General features: G+C 41.3%; 1 long non-coding RNA gene across 1 annotated transcript; it reads right to left on the reverse strand.

The window, feature by feature from the left end:
- Positions 1–1,280: 1,280 nt before the first annotated feature.
- LOC115509618 lies at positions 1,281–3,097 on the reverse strand. Its single transcript, XR_003967443.1, has 2 exons — positions 3,024–3,097; positions 1,281–1,551 (listed from the first exon to the last, which is right to left on the reverse strand). It is a non-coding gene; the product is annotated as an uncharacterized LOC115509618 (long non-coding RNA).
- Positions 3,098–9,223: the final 6,126 nt, after the last annotated feature.

Consider the following 9,223-nt stretch of genomic DNA (forward strand, 5'->3'; position numbering starts at 1 on the left):
CAAGGTGAGGCAAATTGCACCAGCTGAGATCTTTTTCTTCCGAGGCTAATAGAGCCAGGTTGTCTAGAGCAGCCTGCAGCTACAGTCCCCCATGGCCTGGTGTAATTCAAGTGGAGCTGCTTCTAGAGAAGGAGGTCTTAGGAGATCTTGGCCAACCCTATCGTGAAGTGACCCTAGAAGTTGTCTTCAAAGTTCTATTATTTTTTATCAGGACTGTGGAAGGCAGGAGAGAGTGGGTGCTGGCAGAAGTGAAATAAGATGGGAATCTGGATAAAAGTGGAAGTCAAGGTCCAGTGTGATCCAAAAAATGAAAAAAGATGCTACTCTTATGGGGCAGGACTGCCAGCACCAAGAAGACAGTAGGGTAAGAAGAAAGCCAAACAGGGGTGCCTGGGTGGCTCAGTCAGCTGCGTGTGCAACTCTTGTTTAGGCTTGGGTCATGATCTCACAGTTCATGGGTTTGAGCCCCGCATCAGACTCTGCTGACTACGGGGCCTTATGGAGAGTCTCTCTCCCTTTTTCTGCCCCTCACTTGACTGTGCTCTCTCTCTCTCTCAAAATAAAAAAAAAAAAAAAAAAAAGAAGAAGAAGAAATCCAAATAAAGCTGGAGTAACAAAATGGGGTTACCCAGAGGCTTTTAGAAATGGGAGATGAAAGCAAGGCATTGGGAGCTTGATCTGTGTGGAAGTTTTCCTTGGTTGTGCCTTAGGGAGCCAGAGGGGATCCCCAACTAGAATGGCTTGATTTTTTTGGGGGGGGGGGTTCAGTCATTCTCCCTCCCTAATTTTGGATATTACTTTTTTTTTTTTTTAAGATTTTATTTTTAAGTTATCTCTACACCCAATGTGGGGCTTGAACTCCCAACCCTGAGATGAAGAGTTGTATGCTCCTCTGACTGAGCCAGCCAGGTTACCCTGTATATTACTTTTAAAATAAAACAATCTCTGGAAAATAAAACACTCAGTATTATTGATCAGTTAATACTCAAACAGGGACTAGTTGATAACTGCTGAAAACAATAGAACAATGGATTATGGGGTATGAGGACATGGGATGGGCATCTGGAGAAAGGACCCCAAAATCTTGGAGAGAAGGAAAGAAATTACTAGCAAAGGGCTGGCTCAGATTCACATGTTTGATTCCCTCCCCTAAACAGTTTGGCAACACCCCAGAAGGTAGAGACCAGAAAAAGTACAAACTGTGTCAATTATACTACAAACCATTAGTCCAGAATCCCTGTGCAGCCCAGGTGGGTTCAACAATGAACAAAGCCAGGCCAGACTGTCCAAAGCATAATTTTATTAGGTGCTTCTCAAAGTACAGAGATAAAGGACAAAACCAGATAGGGTGCGTTTGGCTGCAAATAACAGAAAAATCTAGATTCACTGCTCTTGAATAATATGGCTACTTTCAAGGCTGGTTATTCAGATACTCAACAACATCTTCAGGATCCCACTGTTTTCTTTCCATCCTTCTGCGCCGCTCTGCCATTTTCAGTCTGCCAAGATGACTGCCATAGATCCAGACATGGAGTGGAGACATAGAAATGTCTGGTGGAAGAAAAAGTGTTTCTTTTCAAGTTCTGCTTGTGTCAGTAAGGAAACTCGTTTCCGGAGGCCCTTTGGTTGATTTCCTCTCATGTCTCATTGGCAGAATTGCTCCTGCCTAAGCCACATACTGGGGGAGGCAAGGAGGTAGCAGCAATGGCTTACACTGATCATGAAGACACTCTGTAGGGCCTACGTCCCATGGCGATTAGCCATGTGGAGGAGCCTGGATACCTGAGGAAACATACCCTGTCTGAGCCTCAGTCCATCTGTAAAACTTTACAAATTGTTTGCAATGAATAAATAAAACCACATACATGATGTGTGAGCCACACGGCAAACCCTCAGTGATTACGGGTGCCTTCCGTTCTCTACCTTCAGTTCCGGAATGTGAATCCCTCTTGCCACCCACCAAAGACTTTACTAGGTGGAGAGAGCCATAGTGTCCCTGGCTTTCAGAGAAGATGTTCTTTCTGTTTTCAGTGCTGAAGCTCTAGCTTTGCCTCTTGTGTTGGAGCTGTAGTCTATTATCTCCCTTCAAGAACTCAGGGACATTTCAAGATGCTGGCATTATAATTCTCTTGTCAACTTCTCCACAACAGATGACACATAGGCTGCAGAATTTGTCCAGGAAATTAATGGAGGATTAAGCATATACATTCCCTGTGTACTGCCCAAAGGAAAAGCAATATTCTCTGGGGTCTCAATCACTATGACTGAAGGTTTCAGTGAGCTGGCCTGGCAGATAAAGACCCTTCAGGGGTATATTCAGGGTATGCCCTTGGCCACTGGCCTGCTGCTACCCAGTGATTGCCCTGTTGCCACCTCTGGCTTCCCTAAATCAGGGCAGAGAGTGGTCTGACTAATGGAGCAGGGGCTTTGGAGTCAGACAGACCAATCCGTATGTAAATAGCTATGTGACCATGAAGAAGTCAGTGAACTTGCCTACAGCTCAGTTTATTTATTTTTTCATCTGGAAGGTAAGTGCTATGGACTGAATGCTTGCATTCCTCCTCAAATTCGTATGTTGAAATGATAATCCCCAATAAGATATTTGGAGGTGGGACATTTAGAAGAATGCAAGGTCATGAGGGGCAGACCCTCAGGAAGGGCATTCACGGTCTTATAAAAGAGACTGCAGAGAGGATCTCCTTCCCCTTCCCTGATTTGAGGACACAGTGAGAAGATTGCTATTTGTGAACCAGGAAGCCGATCCTCACCAGATAACAAATCTGCTGGTGCTTGATTTTGGGCTTCCCAGCTTCTGGAACTATGAGAAATACATGTCTATTGTTTATAAGCCACCTAGTCCATGACATTCTGTTATAGCAGTCAGAATGGATTAAGATTGGGCTTTTGGAGGTAGTTAGGTCATGAGAGTGAAGACCTTCTGATGGGATTAATGTCTTTATAAGGAGAGGAAGAGACCAGAGCATGAGAAAATGGCCATATATGAACCAGGAAGAGGTCCTCACCTGACACAGAATCTGTGGCACCTGGATCTTGGACCTCCCAGCCTCCAGAACTATGAGAAATAAATGTTGGTTGTTTAAGCCACCATGTTGATGGTATTTTGATATAGCAGCCTGAGAAAAAAAGACAGTAGGTTTAATATCTACTTTACAAATTTGTAAGTTTACAGATAACGCATGTAAAAAGTGCCTATCACAGAACATACATTCAATAGATAATAACTACTATTTTTAGTAAATGAGTTCATCTTTGTGTATATGTATATGTGTATATATATTATGTATGTGTATATATGTATATATATAAGTGTATATATGTGTAATACACACACACACACACACACACACACACATAGGTTTATTGAGGTTTAATGTATGTATAATAAAATTCATTCATTTTAAGTGTATGGTTTGGGGAGTTGTGGCAAACATATATCCATATAATCATCACCATAATCAAGATCTAGAATATTTCTGTTACCACTCCCAGAACTTTCTTTGTGCTTCTTTAGAATCAATTTTCGACCCCCACCCCACTCCAACCTTCTATCCCTGGCCTCAGGCAATCACTAATTTACTTCCTGCCATTAATGTTTTGTCTTTTCTAGAATTACATAAAAATAGAATCATACACTATAATCTTTTGTATCTGGCTTATATATCTTCACATAACGTTTTTGAGATTTATCCATATTGTGTGTATGTTAGTAGTTAGTCTTATTCTTTTGCTGACTAGAATTCCATGTTCCAGTTGATGGACATTTGGATATTTCCAATTTGGAGCTATAATTAATAATGCTGCTATGAACATTCATATCCAATGTGTGCACATATGCCTTAATTTCTCTTGGGTAAATATTTAGGACTTGAACTGATAGATCATATGGTATATTTAATTTGATAAGAAAGTACCAACTCTATTCCCAAATGGCTGTAGCATTTTGTATTTTCACTAACAATGCAGAGATTTATAGTTGCTTTTACTCCTCACCAGTACTTGGTATTGTCATTTCTTTTCATTTTAGCTGTCCTAGTGTGTGGATGGAGACACCTTATTGTGGTTTTAATTTTTCACTTCTTTCATAACTCATATGCTGAGCATCTTTTCATGTACTCATTGGTCATTAGTGTATCTTCTTTCATGAAGGGTCCAATCTTTTGTCCATTTTAAAACTAGGTGGTTTGTCTTCTTATTTTCGTGCTATAGAGTTCTTAGATATTCTGGATTCAAGTCTTTGGTCACATAGTACATTTTACAGAAGTTCTCTCCCATTTTGTGACTTGCGTATTCATTTTGCCAAGAGTATTTTTCAAAAAGCCTGTTTTTTTTTTTTTTTTATTTTGACCAAATCCAGTGTATTAAATTTTTCTTTCATGGTTTGTATTTTTTTTGTGTATCTATTTTTTTGTGTGTATTTTTTTGTGTGTATTTTTCTTTGCTTATCTAAAGCTTACAGAGATTTTCTCCTACTTCAGTTTTAACATTTAGACTTACGATCCAGTTCAATTAAAAAAAATTTTAAGATGTATTTTCGAGAGAGAGAGAGACAGACAGACAGACAGACAGAGCACGAGCAGGGAAGGGGCAGAGAGAGAGGAAGACACAGAATCCGAAGCAGGCTCCAGGCTCTGAGCTGTCAGCACAGCTCAGTTTGAACTCAAGATCGTGACCTGGGCTGAAGTCTGTCACTCAACTGACTGAGACACCCAGGTGCCCTGAGTTCAAATTAATTTTTATGTATGATGTGAAGTAAGGGTCAAGGGTCTTTTCCCATATAGATATTAAGTTGCTGTAGCACCATATATTAAAATCCCTTCCCTATTCAATTACCTTGACATCTTTTTAAAAAAAATTTTTTTTTCAACGTTTATTTATTTTTGGGACAGAGAGAGACAGAGCATGAACGGGGGAGGGGCAGAGAGAGAGGGAGACACAGAATCGGAAACAGGCTCCAGGCTCCGAGCCATCAGCCCAGAGCCCGACGCGGGGCTCGAACTCACGGACCGCGAGATCGTGACCTGGCTGAAGTCGGACGCTTAACCAACTGCGCCACCCAGGCGCCCCAACATCTTTTAAAAAAAAAAAAAAAAGAAAAAAAAAAAAAGAAAAAATTAGCACCTGGGTGGCTCCGTTGGTTGAGTGCCTGACTCTTGATGTAGGCTCAGGTCAAGATCCTGGGGTCATGGGATCCCCTTGTCACGCTCTGAGCTAGGTGTGGGGTCTGCTTGGGATTTTCCCTCTCTCCCTCTGCCCCTCTCACCTGCTCACCTGCTCTCTCTCTAAAAACAAACCAAAACCAAAACCAAAACCAAAAAAAATCACCTGACCGTAAGTGTGGGTCTATTCCTGGACTATCTGTTCATTTTCATTGATCCACCCACCCATCCTATGCCAATATGACACTGTCTTGGTTGAGGTAGGGTTATAATAAGTTTGAGATCAGACAGTGGAAGTTTTCTAATTTTTCTTTTTCAAAGTATTTTGGTTATTCCAGGTCCTTTGCATTCCCAAATACGTTTATGCCAATCAACTTGGGGTTTTCTACAAGAAGTCTGCGGGGATTTTGATGGGGATTACATTGAATCTACAGGCTAACTTGACAAAGGATATCTTAACAAGACTGAATCTTCTGATGCACAAACATTTACCTGTTTATTTAAGTCTTCTTTAATTTCTCTCAGTGATGTTTTGTAGTTTTCACTATAAAGCTATTGTATATGTTGAATCAAATTTATTCCTAAGTATTTTATTTTTGATGTTATAAAAAGAACTGTTGGGGTTTTTTTTTTCCCTCAATTTCATTTTCTGCTTGTTGCTGGTATATAGAAATGGAATTGATTTTTGTATGTTGACCTTGATTCCTGTGGCCTCACTAAATTTGCTTACTAGTTCTAGGAGCATTTCTGTGGATTCTTTGCATTTTATATATCCCTGATTTGGTTATCTGAAAATACAGATGGTTTGATTTATTTCTTCCTTTCCAAACTGCATGGCTTTATTTCCTTTTCTTGCCTATTGCATTGCCTAGGACCTCTAGTAAAGTGTGTAATAGAAATAGAGGTGTCAACTAAATGAAAGGCCAACCTCAAAAGAGGTTAGCAAATGCTTTACTCAGTTGTCTTATGGAGGACTGTGGCCTGGGAAACAGTATGTGAGATTGCTCTGAAAGAACTGCTCCAAAGCTCACCAGTTAACAGATGATTATATGCAAAAAGGGGAGGGGCTGCGGGCTTGCAAGCAGTTCTCCAGGGTATAGTTGCACATCACAAGGTACAATTTGTTCCGTTGTAAAAATTGAGGTTGACTGATTTCCATGGGGACATGTGAAAGACCCTTCGGTCATCTTAATACGTTGTTTCTATCATTTCTGATTGTTCAAAAATGCCTCTACTGCATGCCTCCACTCAACTGGTTTTCTGGGTCTTGTTTCTGGTTTCTTCTTGAGGTTACTTGAGATGGTCACAGGAGGCTGACACCAGCCACCTACTGCAGTTGGAATGTGGGGGTGGGGGGTAGGGTTGGGGGTTGCTGGTAGCAGTGGTGGTGGGAGTAGTGGTGGGAGAGGTGGGGGTAGGGCAGAGGCAGTGGAGAGGGTGGGGGAGGGCAGGCATCCTTGCTTGTTACTGATCTTAAGTGGAAAAATTAGAGTCTTTCACTGATAAGAATGATGTCATCTGAGGCAATTTCATAAATTCAGTTTATCAGGTTATGAAAGTTTCCTTCAAGTTCTAGTGAGCTCAGAGCTTTTATTGTGAATGGGTGTTTAATTTTGTCAAATACACTTTCTGCATCTATTGAGATGATCATAGGGTTTTCCCACTTTACTGTATTAATATAGTGAATTATAGTTGATTTTCAAATGTTGAACCAACCTCACATTCCTGAAATAAACGCTACTTGATTTTAAAGTATTATTCTTCCTATCTATTGCAAAATTGGATTCGCTAATATATTGTAAGGACTTTTGTATCTATAGTCATGGTGATGTGATATTGTTTTCTTTTGATGTCTTCAAATGTTTTTGGTATCAGTAATACTGGGCTTATAAAATAATGTGGAAAATGTGGTGTGGTGAAAAATAAGCAAAACAGTGGCCCTCAAAGATATGTCCAGGTCCAAATCCCCAGAATCTCTGAATATCCTCTCCTATAGAAAAAGAATCTTGCCAAAATAATGAAATTAGGTTTCTGGAAATGGGGAAACAGTCTTGAATTATCAAGATTGTGCTAAAGAATAAAAATTCAACTAATACCTCTGAAGATCTAATTGGCTTTCTTCGAGGATTCAGGAAACATTGCTTCTAGTAAATAGGCATTGGAGGAGCTATATGAGACACAAAGCTTTTATAGGGGGATCAAGACTAGAACGTTATTAGCAAAAGAAAAGGAAAGATTATTTCAGGGGAGGTTGCCTTCCCTTAGGGGAAGACAGGGGGTCTTATCAGGCAGATTACCTCACTGGTGCTGACCAGGAAATTCCAGACTGATTGGTTTAAAATTCCACTCCTGGGAGAGGCAGAAACTGCCAATTAAGACTTCATTTGCTGTCCTGGAAGCAAGTGACTCCACCTAGGGCCTGTTATCTCTTTTTTCTTTTCTTTTTTTTTTTTTTTAAGCAGCTATAAATGCAATCATAAATGTCCTTACTAGTGACAGGCAGACAGAGATTTCACACAGTCGGAAAAGGAAAAGGTACACAGAAGAGGCGTCAGTGTAACCATGGCGGTGTAGATTGGAGTAATGGGGCCACAGGCAGAAGAATGCTGGAACGGTCAGGAAAATGTTTCTGCCCTAGAGCTGCTGGTGGGAGCAGGACACCTTGATTTTGATCCAATGATGCTGATTTGGACTCCTGGCCTCCAGAACTCTGAGGGCATAAATTTCTGTTGTTTTAATATAGGAAATTTGTGGCAATTTGTAAGTAGCCCCAGGAAACAGAGGAGCTGTTTCCTTCTTCTGTATATTTTGAAAGATTTTGTATAGGCCTGGTATTATATCTTCTTTAAGTGCTTGGTAGAATTCACCTGTGAAGCTATCTGGGCATATATATTTTTACTCAAAGGATTTAAATGACAATTTCAAGGTTTTAAAATTAACATAGAGCTATTTAAATTTCCTATTTCATCCTGAGTTAGTTTTGGTGATTGTGTCTATTAAAGATTTTGTCCACTTCGTTTATATAGTTGAATTTATTGCCATAAAGTTATCCATTATATTTCTTTATTATTCTGTTAATTTCTGTAGGATCTATGGTAACATCCTCTCTTTCACTCCTGTGATCATTCATATCTTCTCTTTTGTTCTTTGTATTGGCAGCTTTTAGGCAATAGGCTTGAGCAATGGAAACCTGATGAAGGCAAAAGGGCCCACAGCGACCACCTGGCTGAGTACAGACAGGCCCATCAGGCGACACACTTCAAAGTATCCCAAAGCCTTAACTAACCAGTGGGCTACATATAATCAGGCGCAGTTAACCAAAAAAGGGAAAATTCTATAATCCCCGTACCTCCTAACCTTCCCCCTTTAAATTCAGCCCCCACCCACTCCCTCAAGGCAGTGTCTCCTATGTTGTCCTGCCCACGGCTCCCTTGTGGTGTATTCAATAAACTTCTATCTCCTTTATTCTGCCTCAGGTGAATTCTTTCACTGCTCCAGATCAGGCTGGCCCACATCTGGTGGCACCCATCTGATGGGGAGAGATACACATTTGGTGGCTCAGGCAGGGGCATTTTGTGCCCACCTTCTAACCCCCCCCCCCATTTGGGGGACCCTGCATGAGGAGACTTTGCTGACCCAAAGCTTTCCTCAGATTCTCCAGGAATTTCCACATACTTTCCCTTCGTGGACTGACTCTAGTAATCCTTGGGGAACTGACGACCTCTGGCAGAGGGCGAAGGTTACTCCTTGGGGAGGATCGGAAGCCCCAGTGGAGAACTGGCCAGACTGCCCTTGCCAGAAAGGGTGAGGGAGTTTTCCCTTTTGCCCTTCAGAGGGATACTTCTGTCCCTCTCCTTCCCCTTTAGAGCCTTTCAGCAGCCTACCCCTAATACTTCCCAGACAACTGAAGACCCCTGGCCAGGGCAGCTCCCTGCTGTGGTCTGAAGGTCTGAGAGCAGGCAGGTTGGACTGTGTGCACCTGTGAAGGAGAAGGAGACCTTTCGTCTGATTTCTCATTACGTCCCCTGAGTCTGTTTCCAAAAAGT

The sequence above is a fragment of the Lynx canadensis genome, chromosome A1 (assembly GCF_007474595.2).
Source record: "Lynx canadensis isolate LIC74 chromosome A1, mLynCan4.pri.v2, whole genome shotgun sequence".
Classification (NCBI taxonomy): domain Eukaryota; kingdom Metazoa; phylum Chordata; class Mammalia; order Carnivora; family Felidae; genus Lynx; species Lynx canadensis.